Source organism: Chiloscyllium plagiosum, unplaced genomic scaffold (genome assembly GCF_037043375.1).
Source record: "Chiloscyllium plagiosum isolate Xiang-an unplaced genomic scaffold, Cpla_swu_hap1 HiC_scaffold_2, whole genome shotgun sequence".
Classification (NCBI taxonomy): Eukaryota; Metazoa; Chordata; class Chondrichthyes; order Orectolobiformes; family Hemiscylliidae; genus Chiloscyllium; species Chiloscyllium plagiosum.
In genome coordinates this window covers 17756007-17769685 of record NW_028270140.1, presented here as the reverse complement: position 1 = coordinate 17769685, position 13679 = coordinate 17756007, and positions in this window count along the sequence as shown.

Below are 13679 nucleotides of genomic sequence, written 5' to 3'. Positions count from 1 at the left end.
GTTCCCAAAGGTAGCATGCAGGACTCTCATACAAACGTACAAGTTCGAAGCAGAAATAGTCCACTCGGTCTATTAATCCATCATTTTTTAATTGAAAAAGGTTTTATTTTTTACAAAATTATAAAAGTACAAGAGGTGGTATAACAATTTTATGTTACAAAAACATTAACAATAAACTACTCTACAAAACAAACCAAAACTATCATGGAACAATCTTTCCACTTTACAATTCAATAAATAATTGAACTCAGCAAATTAGTTTAAATTAGTTTAAATTATACGAGACTAATATAATTTAGATTAGGTCAGATTAGATAAAATCAACTTAAATTAAATTAAATTACACCACTCGATGCATCCCCACAGAGGCTCCCATCCATGCAAGCATCAGCTATTCTACCCCTATTTAATCAAGCTTCCTCCTCCCAAGGCCCCTGGACTGTCAAATCCAGCCTTCACAGCTACATAAAGGCCCTGGTCAATATGGCTGAGATGTCCATGCCTATGTAATTTAAAAAGGGCCACCACGTCTTATAGAATAGTTCCATTTTCTGGTGCACCACATGCATAAGAAAATCCACAGGAACGTGCTCCTCTACGCCACCCCATGAGACCTGGAGGGGGGGGTTCTGAGGTCCAGCTCAAAATACGTTCTTCCTTGCACAATACGTGAGAACGTTGAATAATCTCTTCCTGTGTTCATCTAATGAAGACCGACTCGGCAATCCCAAAAGAAGGGATACCGGATCCACCCTAACTTCATCCCCAGGATCTTCTCCACTTTATTCACTATGGCACTCCAGTACCGACAGATCTTATGGCATGAACACAGACAATGTGTCAGGGTGCCGGTGCTTGTTTTACAGTTAGGGCACCCCGGGCACACTCCTTTCTTGAACTTTGCTAATCGCTCCGGGGCCATATGGGCTATGTGGAGAATTCTCAATGTAGCCTGCGCTTTATTGTATATCGAGATCTTTTTCACAGTCTCCCATATGTCCTCGCTTGTTTCAGATGAAATTTCTACTCCTAGTTCCTGATTCCAGACTCCATAGAGTCTTTCCATATTTTCCAAGGTGCCCTCTCTCTGTAGATGATATAGAGTACTGACCAAGAGAGTGCCAGTGTACTGGAGCACACTCCTCTCCATGTCAGACTTGTACGGCTGAGTTAAAAGCGTGGTCCTTCTTTGTATATAATCCCTAATCTGAAAATAACGGAAGAAGTCCCTACTAGGTTGCCCATATTTGTGACTTAGCTGGTCAAAAGACATCAGGACCTCTCCCTCAAATAGGTCTCCCAAACAGAAGACTCCTTTGACCTCCCATGCTTTAAAGTCAGAATCCATTGACCCCTGTCCTGAATTCTGGGTCTCCAATTAATGGCGTAAGCTCTCTTGGACTCTTCATGTGGATGCACTGGTTACAAAGGCTCAACAACGTCTCTTCTTCCTCAGGCAGCTGAGGAAATTTGGCATGACGGCGAATACCCTTGCCAATTTTTATAGGTGCATCATCAAGACTATTCTGTCTGGATGTATCACTACCTGGTATGACAACTGTACCATTTAAGATCAGAGACGGTTACGCAGAGTTGTGAACTCGGCCCAGACAATCACAAAGACCAACCTCCCAACTGTAGAATCCATCTACCAGGCCCTCTGTCAAGGAAAGGCCGCCAATATTCTCAAAGATCTATCCCAACCTGGCAATGCTTTTCTACAACCTCTACCATCGGGGAGAAGGTACAGAAGCCTGAACACACGCACCAGCCGGTTTCGAAACAGTTTCTACTCTATTGTTGTTAGAATAATGAATGGACTCACAAATTCTTAACATTTGCCTGTACCTGTGTTTTGGTTTTTGCCTTTGATTACCTATTATTTACTTATCTATGCTATTTAACTCTGTGATCTGCCTGTATTGCTTGCAGACAACGGTTTTCACTGTGCCTCAGTACATGTGACAACAAATTCAATTCAATTCAATAAATGGTGAGGTCTTATGCTGGTTGCCCTCACCCTGCCACATCATCCTCCCTACTTTGACAGTGTTTATAATAATCAGGTTTCTACAGTGCTTAGCAACAGATTTCATCCTATGCATAAACAGCAAATTAAGAAGGGCACACTTTGCCTGGGAGGCCTTGATGTCAAGCTATATTGACCTCAGTGCCTTCCACACCCAGTCAGTCACATAGGACAGTAAGGTGCTTATTTGGTATCGCTTAAAATCTGGGAGATCTACACCACCCCCACCCCCTCAACCCTGTAGCAGTTGTAACATGGTGAATTTAATAAGAGGGCGCCTACTACACCAAATGAAGGATCCAAGTCAGCCACTGAGCCTCTGCAGCATTTCTCTGGGCAACAACAATGGGACCATTCTCCTGGAGTATAGTTGCCGAGGAGGAACATTCATTTTAATCAGGGCTGTCTGGCCTAACCATGATATTGGCAACCCCTCCCAATGCTGAAGATCTTGTTTTATCCTTTCAAACAATTGCATAAAGTTAGCTGTATACAGCTGGTGGAAAGTGGGGGTAATAAAAAGACGCAAGTAAAGAAAACCTTTTTTGCGACCGTTAGAAAGGAAATTGTGTTCCATTCTCTAGGTCAGGGACTCCCACCAAGCTCCCCTTGGGCATGGGTTCCGATTTTGTGAAATTAATTTTATACCCCAAGAACATGCCAAATAAATAATTTTTTTATATTAACCGGGGCACAGACTTTTCTGGGTTAACCAAAAAGAGAAGTCAGCGTAAAGAGTGATTTTGTGCTCTCCCATTTCTACCTTTAGGGCAACTATTTTAGAGTCCTTCCGAATAGCCTCTGCCAATGGTTCGATTATTAAGGTGAATAGCAGTGGCAAGAGAGGACACCCTTGTTGGCTGCCTCTACTAATGCTAACATTATCTGGTTTTATACAGTTCATAAGGACCGCCAGCACTGACACCAATCTAGCAAAAGTCCCCCGCCAAGGCCAAAGCGTTCCAGGACACCAAAAAGATACAGCCACTCTACCCAGTCAAATGCCTTTTCTGCATCCAAGGAGATCACCACGCCTGGGATTGACCTCTGCTGACATACGTGTACTATATTCCACACTTTCCAGATATTATTGGAAGAACTATGATCATTAACAAAACCTGTCGGGTCTTCCTTTATGATAGAGGGCAGTACCTTCTCCAATTTCAAAGCTAGTGTCTTAGATGGGTGTTTAAAATCTACATTCAGCAGCGAGATAGGACTATACGAGGCACAGTCCTCAGGATCTTTCCCTCAGGATAAGGAAGGTATTGGCCTCCCTCAGAGAGGACAGAAGGCAGTCCTGACTATGTGAATGATTACACATACCCAATATTGGCTCGGCCAACATGTTTATGAATTCCTTGTAGAACTCACTCAAACCCGTCTGGGCTAGGTGCTTTGCCACTTTGGAGCTGCCTTACCACTTCTTGTATCTCTTGTATAGTAAAGGGTGCATTCAAATGGGAAGTTTTCTCTGCATTTATACCTGGGAGGCCCAGATTCTCAGAAAAGGATTCCATCCTTGCTACTTCATCCTCACAACCCAATGAATGGTATAACTCTGCATTATGGTATAACTCTGGTGGGCGGCACGGTGGCACAGTGGTTAGCACTGCTGCCTCGCAGCGCCAGAGACCCGGGTTCATTTCCCGCCTCAGGCGACTGACTGTGTGGAGTTTGCACATTCTCCCCGTGTCTGCGTGGGTTTCCTCCGGGTGCTCCGGTTTCCTCCCACAGTCCAAAGATGTGCAGGTCAGGTGAATTGGCCATGTTAAATTGTCCGTAGTGTTAGGTAAGGGGTAAATGTAGGGGTATGGGTGGTTTGCGCTTCGGCGGGTCGGTGTGGAGTTGTTGGGCCGAAGGGCCTGTTTCCACACTGTAAAGTAATCTAATCTAATCTAATTTAATATTGCATTAATCATTTTAGACTCGCGAGTGATGGTACCAGTTCTCTCCCTAATGGACACAATGGAATGTGGGGCACTTGTCTTCCTGGCCACATATGCCAGCTATCTATCGGGCTTATCCCCATATTCAAATAACTTTTGCCTTGCAAAGGAGACCTCTCTCTTCGTTGCCTGGGTAAGTACTGAATTCAGAGCAGCCTTGAGAGCCGTGACCCACTGTAACTTAGCCACGATCAATCATAATATGCTGATTCAGCTGCCTTCAGCTGGGCCTCAAGCATACGTTGCTGTTCTCCTCTTTGCCTCTTCCTGGTTGCTGAGTGTGAAATAATTAAGCCCCTCAAATAAGCCTTAGTGGTCTCCCAAAGCATTGATGGGTTACTGGCTGTACCCAAGTTAACGTCCCAGAAGGCCCTAGTCTTCCTTGTGAAGCACTCTATAAATTTGCTATCCTTTGAAAGAAATGGATCCATGCACCATTGTCACGTATCTATTTCACTATCTCTGATTGTGACATCTACGTACACAGCAGCATGGTCCGAAATGGCTAATATTCCCAACCCTGCAAGATAACGCTGAATCCAGACAGATCGTTGGAACAAAGAACATATTAATCCTTGTGTGGCACTTGTTCAGGTTGGAGTAAAAGGTAAAATCCCTACCATTAGGGTGGAGACATCTCCACACATCCACCGACCCCAACCCCTCACATAAGTCTACCAACTGCCTGGACTGCAAGGAGAAACCCGAGAGACCCTGTGGCATCCTGTCCACCTTGGGGTCCATGAGACGGTTGAAGTCTCCTCATATAATCATACAGCGCACTCCAATTGCCATCAATTTGGAGAATGAGTTGATTAAGAATTCAAGGGAGTGCACCAGGGGGCGCAATAGACATTCAGGATGCTATACTCTTCCCCATGTATTAAGACCTTGAGAATGATGAAATGCCCATGTTCATCCTTAATTTGATATATTATCTGAAATGGGAGCTTCCTTGGTAGTGGTATGGCCACTCCTCTGCTTTTAGAATTGAAAGAGGAGAAGAATATCCTACCAAAGCCTCCGTGCTGCAATTTCAAATGTTCTTTGTCATTCAAGTATGTTTCTTGGAGCAGGGCGATGTCTTCCCTCTCCTTTCTAAGAGAACATCTTCTTTCTTTTGATCGGGGAATGATTCCCCTTTATGTTCCAGATGCACCATCTAAACAAACCACTAGCCATAACTGTCTAAAACAGCCCACGGTCCCCTGAGGGGAAGAAGCTTAGTCATAGTGCATCGAATGGATTTATAATATCTAAAAACTACCGCTACAGATACTACAAAAACTAAATAAAAAACTAACCACTACTCTTAAATTGAACAACCAAACATACAAACTATAAATAACTGGGGATTTCACCCCCTCGCCCATAGGGGGCACTCATCCCAATTCCTACAACCATCATGGTTCCTTCCAGCTAAGGCCGCACCCCAAACCCAAGCAGTACAGAAAACCTATTATTTACACAGGTGAAAATTAAAAGTGGATGCCCAACCCATCCCCTTCATACATCAACACCATTTGCCTTTAATGAAAAAGATAACCACCCCACACCCAAAGGAAACAAAGGAATAACAGGAATTAGTAAATAATGGCGAATTTTAAATCAAAGCAATGTCAAGCACATAAAACCAACAACCAAGACAGCAAAGGGTATACCATTGTCCATTGTTTCTTTTTCTGATCCAGACCATCTATTTCGAAGAGTCTAGGAAATCCCTTGCTTTCTCTGCTGCGTCAAGGTTGTAAACAGACCTTCCATGGTTGAAGTGCAGAAAGCCAGGTATCTCACAGAGTATTGGATATTCAGGTCTCTCAACCTCTTCCTGACATCATCAAAAGATTTCCTCTTCTTGATTACAGCCCCAGCGAAGTCTTGAAAAAACATAATTGTTGACCCCTTGTACACCAGAACGTGAGAGTCTTTTCCCAGTATTCTGGAGGCTTCCATTATCATTTGTTTCTCCTTGTAACACTGGAGTCACACTAGGACCGGGCAGGGACACTGATCTGACCTGGACCTGCGCATCACAATCCAGTGGGCCCACTCCACATGCACTGGGCCCGACTCAGCTTCCAGCCCTAGAAGCTGCAGGAGCCACTGCTCCAGGAAGCTGACCAGGCTCTCACCTTCTTCATTTTCTGGGAGCCCGACTAACCGTACATTCTTCCATTGACCTCGATCCTTGAGGTTGTCGACCTGGTCTAGCAGGGTCCGAACCTGGCTTTCCAGTTTCAAATCCTCCCCTCCAAATTCTCCGTCACGGTCTCTGACGCCACGGTTCTTTGTTCAACCGCCTCAATGCGTTGATCCAGTACTTGGATGCGTTGATCCTGCTTGTGCTTTTGTAGCATGGCAGAAATCGGATCCAACGCCAACTCGATTTTTTTCTTGGAGTTTTACAAACTCTGAGATTAAGTTCTATTGCTCCGATGGACTAAAAGGTGCCCCTGCAGGAGTCAGGGCTGTGGTCGCGGGTGTGCCCGGCACTGTAAGGGAGTGCCCTGCTTGCTGTGATCCTTACGCTCCCTATCCTTTATTCATCTTCATCTTCTTCCCAAAACGTTAGAATCAATATTTAAAAGGTTCTAGAGGTTTTGTTTTACTTTAATTCCCAATTTTTCTAATAGATGGCTAGTGACGGGGTGTGGGGGGTGGGTGTAAAATCACCACTTTACTTGGGTTATGGTGCAGATCCTAGCACAGCAGATCTATCAGATCGCCGCTATCTTGGATCTCCATTAATCCATCATTTAATAAGATCATGGCTGATTTGTTTGTGTCCCAAATCCCACATTCCTATCAGATAATCTTTGACTCCTTTGCCAATCAAGAACCTGAGTACTTCCATCTGAAAAATATTCAATGCTCCCCTCCACCCACCCCCCACCTCCCACACCACCCCCTTAACCTCCACTGCCTCTAAGGCACAGAATTCCAAAGCCGCACAACCTTCTGACAGTAAAGATGTTCTCTCATTGCTGTCCTAAAAGAGAAATTAAAAACAAAATTTAAACAATGTCCCCTGGTTCTGAGAAAGCGGTCACTGGGCCAAAAACACTGACTCTGCTTTCTCTCTATGGATGTTGCCAGACCTGCTGAGTTTCTCCAGCATTTTTGTTTTTGTTCCCTGATTTTAGATTCAACCACAAAAACTAGCATCTTTTTCTCGCCCACCGTGTCAAGACCTTTCATGATCTTATAAACTTCAATCAAGTCACCCTTTGGTCAATGGATCTCTAATAATGGGTGAGACCTCCAGTGGGAGGACTATACTTCAGCCTCAGAAACAATCAGACAAAAATGTTTGGAAAAGAAAGACCACAACAGGTGGCATCATGACACAGGAAGTACAGTTTTCAAGTTAACTATCAAGCAGAATGCTGGAGAACATATACTAGGATATCCTGTGAGCAGAAGCCAGGCTTGTGGACAATGAAAGACTAAGGAGCTACTAGTAGGTCCCTTGAACTGGAAGTCCATTCAATTCTGCTCAGAAGGTTGAGTCACAGGATTTGCCTTAAAAAGACATTGACATATGCCTGTTGGGGCAGGGAGCAGAGATCCTGTTACAACCGGGAGGAGCACTGGTTTTAAACACATGATTATATTTTTGCTGAGAGCACAACATAACCTATAAATAGGAAACAAGGTCTTCAGATGAGATAAAACTTCACTCCATGAGGTCCACCCAGAGAATCAATTTTCTGGACCATAATAAAAGGACATTCATAGGAATAATATAGAGTCATAGAGTCATGCAATACGGAAACAGACCCTTTGGTTTAACCAGTCCATGTTGACCATGTTCCAAAACTAAACTAGTCCCAGCTGACTGCAGTTGGCTCATATCCCTCCAAACCTTTTCTATTTATGAACTTACTCAAATGTCTTTTTTGAATGTTTAACTGTACCGGCATCATCACTTTCTCTGGCAGTTCCATTCTGCGTAAAAACGTTGCCTGTCATTTCCTTTTCTCCTCTCACCTTAAAAATATGGCCCCTAATTTGAACTCCTCCATCCTATGGTAAAAACCCTTGTCATTCGCCTTATCTATAGCCCTCATGACTTTATAAACCTCAGACTGTAAGCAAAAGCCATTGTAGTTGTTATAGATTACGATTTAATTGAAATTAGATTAGATTACTTACAGTGTGGAAACAGGCCCTTCGGCCCAACAAGTCCACACTGACCCTCCGAAGAGCAACCCACCCAGACCCATTCCCCTACACCATGGGCAATTTAGCATGGCCAATTCACCTGACCTGCACATCTTTGGACTGTGGGAGGAAACCAGAGCACCCAGAGGAAACCCACGCAGACACAGGGAGAATGTGGAAACTCCACACAGACATTTGCCTGAAGCAGGAATTGAACCCAGGTCTCTGGTGCTGTGAGGCATCAGTGCTAGGTGCTGTGAGGCAGCAGTGCTAACCACCGTGCCACCCTAGAGTAACCTACCCTTGACTAATGCACCTAACAGTAGTCAAATCTTTGTCATTTTTTGAGGAGTTGACAATCATTTAGAATATAAAACCCAAATGACCTGGATCTGGACCTTCCAAGAAAGCCTTCATTCTGATCCCACAATGAGACCTGGCTTGACAGTCTAAACGTTTTGTTTTGCAGTTTGTTTATTATGGTGGTCAGTCACTGAACACCTTCACAAGAGGTTATTAACAAAAGAACGTATACATTGTTGAAACTCAAGAGGAAAAATAATACTAGCTATATTCCACGACATAACAATTACTTGAAATAGTCTTCTTACAAATATCAAAAATAGAAATTCAGTCATTTTACCCTCAGCAGCACCTAACAAACATTGAAACCTCAGTGAAGGATTCTCCTGGTTAAAGTTCAGTCAGCATGGCTCTATTTTTGGAAAATTTCCACCCTCACTTGATGCTATTTCTTCAATTAAATACCTCTTCCTGAGACCCTGAAACAAAATACTGACAGAGCTCACTTACCTGTTGGCACAGGTTTCTTAAACCGCTCTTCCACGACCTTCTCATTCTCTTTCTGACATTAAACAATTCAGGATTTATTTTCTTCTGCCCTGGGGTTTTTTTTCAGAGACTGCTAAATTGCACTGCTGATGCTCCAAGCCATTTTCTCTCCTTTGAAAGAAACTGGCATATTCTTTGACTAACTTAGTGGTTCTGACATTTATAAAGAACTTGTTTTAGTTTTTGTATCCTTGTGTCACTGGACATTTGTTGCTTGGCAACAACTGATTTTTTCCCTCTTCTGTTCTTGCTTCTAAGGCACTGAAGTATTCCTCCTAGGAGTTTCAAAAGTCTCATCTAAATATAGACAAATTTCCAAACAGTATTGTGCTACTTGTAGAACTCAAAATTAAATCCATGTCTTCTCTGCTTAACACACACAATGTAGAATTATTAAGCAAATGTGAAGCTGTACACTTTAGAACACAAGTTTCCAAATAAATATAATACATTATGAACAATCATCACAATATTGTAGAAAAATGTACAATGGGGTTGTGAGAGCTGATTTGTTGGCAGGATCCATAGTATTAGCAACAAGAGGCATGAGTTTGACTGGAAGGAGAATGGACAAGATTAGCATTGGTGAATACACTAGACAAGAAGTATACATGAGAGATTGGGATGGGGTATTGGTGATAAATTAGAATTACTGCTTATAATGAGTTAGACCAAGGGAGCCATTAGCCTTGTGGCATTATTGCCAAACTATTAATCCAGAGACACTTGAAATATTCTTGGCACCTGAGTTCAAATCCCATCATGGTATTTGGTGAAATTGGAATTCGAAATGAAAAATTAAGAGTCTAATGAGTAAATCGTTTGGAAACTCTATTCTGTTCACTCAGGTCCTTTAGGGAAGGAAATTGCCATCTTACTTGGTCTGGCTTACATGTGACTCCAGATCCACAGCAACATGTTTCACCCTTAACTGCCCTCTGGGCAATTAGGGATGAGCAATGAATGCTGGCCCATGAACCAATAAAAAAACTTTATGACTCCTTCAGAGAACAGCAAGAAAGGAACAGACATAAGCCAGGTCTTGCTAAGAGGCAATCAAGCCTGAATGATAGCAAGAGAGTAGGAAGTTCGAAGTCCAAAGGAATTGAGAAGGCAGAGTAGATGAGAAGTGAACAGAGGCACAACATATATGAGTGAGCAGGGTCTAGGAGGGATAAAGAGATCAGGAGGTAAAAATAAGACCAGAATGGAAATAGATTCAGAGGCATATGAGTCTGGTGCAGCAGGTAAAATGAACTCAGAGATAATTCACATTAGAGAGACCTAGTAATGTACAAAATTTGAGCATAAGAACCTATATCTAAATGGGAAACAGAAATTTAAATACAATAAAAAATTCAGAACTAAAATCAGCAGTCAGCATGGGGCATTAAAGAACTAGTTTGGAGACTGATGTAACATGTAATATCCAAAAGCTCTTTAAAGTTACAATATCTGAGAGCACACTGATGGAGGTATTTTCATGGGGTTGAATGTAACAGCATAAGAAATAAAAGCAGAAGACCATACAATCCATCAAGCCAATACTGTCATTCAATATGATCATGGCTGATCTTCACTTTCTCACCTGCTGCCCGTATCCTTTGGACCCTGAGAGGTTCAAAACATGTCCACCTCGCCCTTAAATGTGTACAATAAATGGAAATCCAGGAACCTAACCGTTTGCAGGATCAGAAAGAAGTTAAATTTGAAGGACACCATAAAATACTGAAGTAGAAGAGTTTTCTGGTTGGGAACAGGATGAAACATAAAATCCAGTATAATCTGTTACAGGTTTGACAAGAGACTGAAGTCTCTCAATCACAACAGCTGTGCACAAAAGGTTGTATGCTGAACAAAGGGAAATGAGAAAATTAAAAGGTGCAATGTAAGTGAACCAAGAGAGAGTAATATGTGAGTAAAACAGGAAAGCAGAGGTTAAGTTGGGATGTGTGGCGCAACTAGTATAAGGAGCAAATTTAATGAACTGCAGGTGAAAATTCACTTGGAGAGTGCTAACTAGTAACAATTGCAGTCACACGGCTAGCAGGGAGACTTCTCAGCAGATTTGCAGAAGCAAGTCTCCTAATAGGCCACCTTCGTGCTTACCATCCTATTAAAGATGGTGGGTAGGTTCCCGTAAGTTCATTAAGACAGCCGAGCAGCTCTAGAGTTTCAGTTGATGAGATACAAGAATATATTCAATCAGGTCCCTTTGGCAAAGTCTAACCTTTGCAAATCAATTTAAGAAATGCAAGTACTCAACAGACACCCTTGGAGACAAAGACATGAACTGTTTCAGATTAATGGTGACTCTTCATGATAAAGGGTTAGCTTCTATGCTATTTCAATGTTTTTTTCTTTTATTTCAGATTTCCAGCATCTATAGCTTTCAATTATTGTTTTTGGGTTCTTTGGTAAGCTGAAAAATTTCCAAAGCATTCAGACACCACGCCCTTAAATATAGACTGTAGAAATTTCCTGACAATGAGTATTAGGCTAACTGGTCTATAATTGTCTTCCCTGTTGTGCAAGCTAATGATTCTGAAATGATTACTTTGGAGACTGAATTTGGCAACAACCAATTTGATGATGTTGCACCATCCTGGGTGAAGAATCAAAGAGTCTTGATTTTAATGCTGATGCAGTTTCCAGATAAGTCTTAGTAGTTATGACCAACTTGCCAAAGTAACTCAAACCTATTGCTATCATTAAATAAATCTCAATCTGTTCTTGTAAAGGTCCAGTGGTGATTCATCATCTATCATTATTAACTGAACAAGACTGTAAACCTTACATAGGAAGAAAGAAAGATTGATGATAACATTAGGAAGTATATTATTCAAACCATGGATTTGACAGGAATATGTATTAAGACTGCACTATAGAGTTTTACATGGCAAATCAGGAACAGGGACATGCATGGTTTATAGGCTGTGAAAGATAGCTAAACATCCATTTTTCCTTGTAAACTTAGCCAGAAAAACTTAGTCAGGAAATCAGGAAAAGCTCCATTTTGATTACAAAAATTCAGGAAATCACCTGCATGCAACACTTGGAGATACAGCATTGCTCTTTCACAGAACTGAAACTTTATTTTCTTTCCCTTCTGTCTCACTGGGTTTTGAAACAGAAACTTAAACCAAGAAGTGTTGAGTTTAGATTAGAGTGGTGCTGGAAATGCACAGCAGGTCAATTGATGTTTCGAGCTATTCCTGATGAAGGGCTTTTGCCCGAAATGTCGATTTTCCTGCTCCTCGGATGCTGCCTGATCTGCTGTGCTTTTCCAGCACCACTCTAATCTAAACTCTGTTTTCCAGCATCTGCAGTCCTCACTTTTGCCACAAAGTGTTGATACAGGTCTCTTCCAAAGCAAGGTTTTTCCAATAATTCATGGCAATAAGGCACATCTCTTAACACTCTAAAAGCTTTGCTTGTTCTATTTTTGAAAGTCACTTCACGTTCTGTAATCAGCTGGTGTCTTACAGCCCACACTAAACTGTTCATCTCATTCATTGGTGTCTCAATACTACGGTCTTTCTTGGAATCCAGCTCCACTATTGCCGGAATCATCGCAATTATTAAAGATTTCTTTTTAAATTTGTACAATTGCCCAATTTACCTCCCTTCATTGACCAGGTTTCTGGACTTAACTAAAACAATATTTATTCCAAGTAAACGGACTCTAGCAGCAGATAAACTGCTGGGGTGTCACAGTGGCTAGCACTGCTGCCTCACAGCACCAGGGACCTGGGTTCAATTCCACCCTATGGTGACAGAATGTGTAGAGTTTGCACGCTCTCCCTGTGTCTGTGTGGGATTCCTTCCACAGTCCAAAGATGTGCAGGTTAGGTGGATTGGTTATGATAAAATGCCCATAGTGTGCAGGCTGGGTGAATTTGCCATGGGAAATGCAGGGTTATAGGGCAGGGTTTGGATGGGATGCTCTTCAAAAGTCGATATGGACTTGATGGGCCAAATGACCTGCTTCCATGCTGTAGGGATTCTATAACAAACTGTTATGAAGCTTCAACATATATCGCTGCTATTTAAAACACTAATCATCCTATAATTCTCAATTCTCTCATGTTTCCAATCTGAAAAGAATCCTTTGTTAAAGTTTAATCAGGAAAGATGTTCAATTTCTTTGAATTTATGAGTGCTGTCTAATCCTGATTTCTAATAGTATTCATGTGATGAAGGTCATTGCCATGCTTATCTGTTGGAGGATTCCTGTACTTCTGAATTGAATATTTTACTTTCACATCATGTTGTGCTGTTGCTATGTGTCTTTGCAGGTTTCCTTTTTAGTGATTAAGTTATTGTTCATATTATTTTGAATTGAATTGAATAAATTGAAAGACTTGTCACTTTTTTAGTGAATAATACAGTGAAACAGTGGAAAGCTTCAACTGTTGCCACAATGCAGCATCATTTTGCATAGCTTAAGAATAAAAAGATATAACTGAAAGCGAGTCTACCTTCATAAAAAAAACAAAAGAACAGCAGATATTGTAAATCAGAAACAAAACCAGAAATTGCTGGAAAAGCTCAGCTATTCTGGCAGCATCTGTGGAGAGAAATCAGAGTTAATATTTCAGGCTGAGTTGGCTAGCTTGGTTGGCTGGTTTGCAATCAGACTGACACAACAGTATGGGTTCAATTCCTGCATGAGCTGAGGTTAC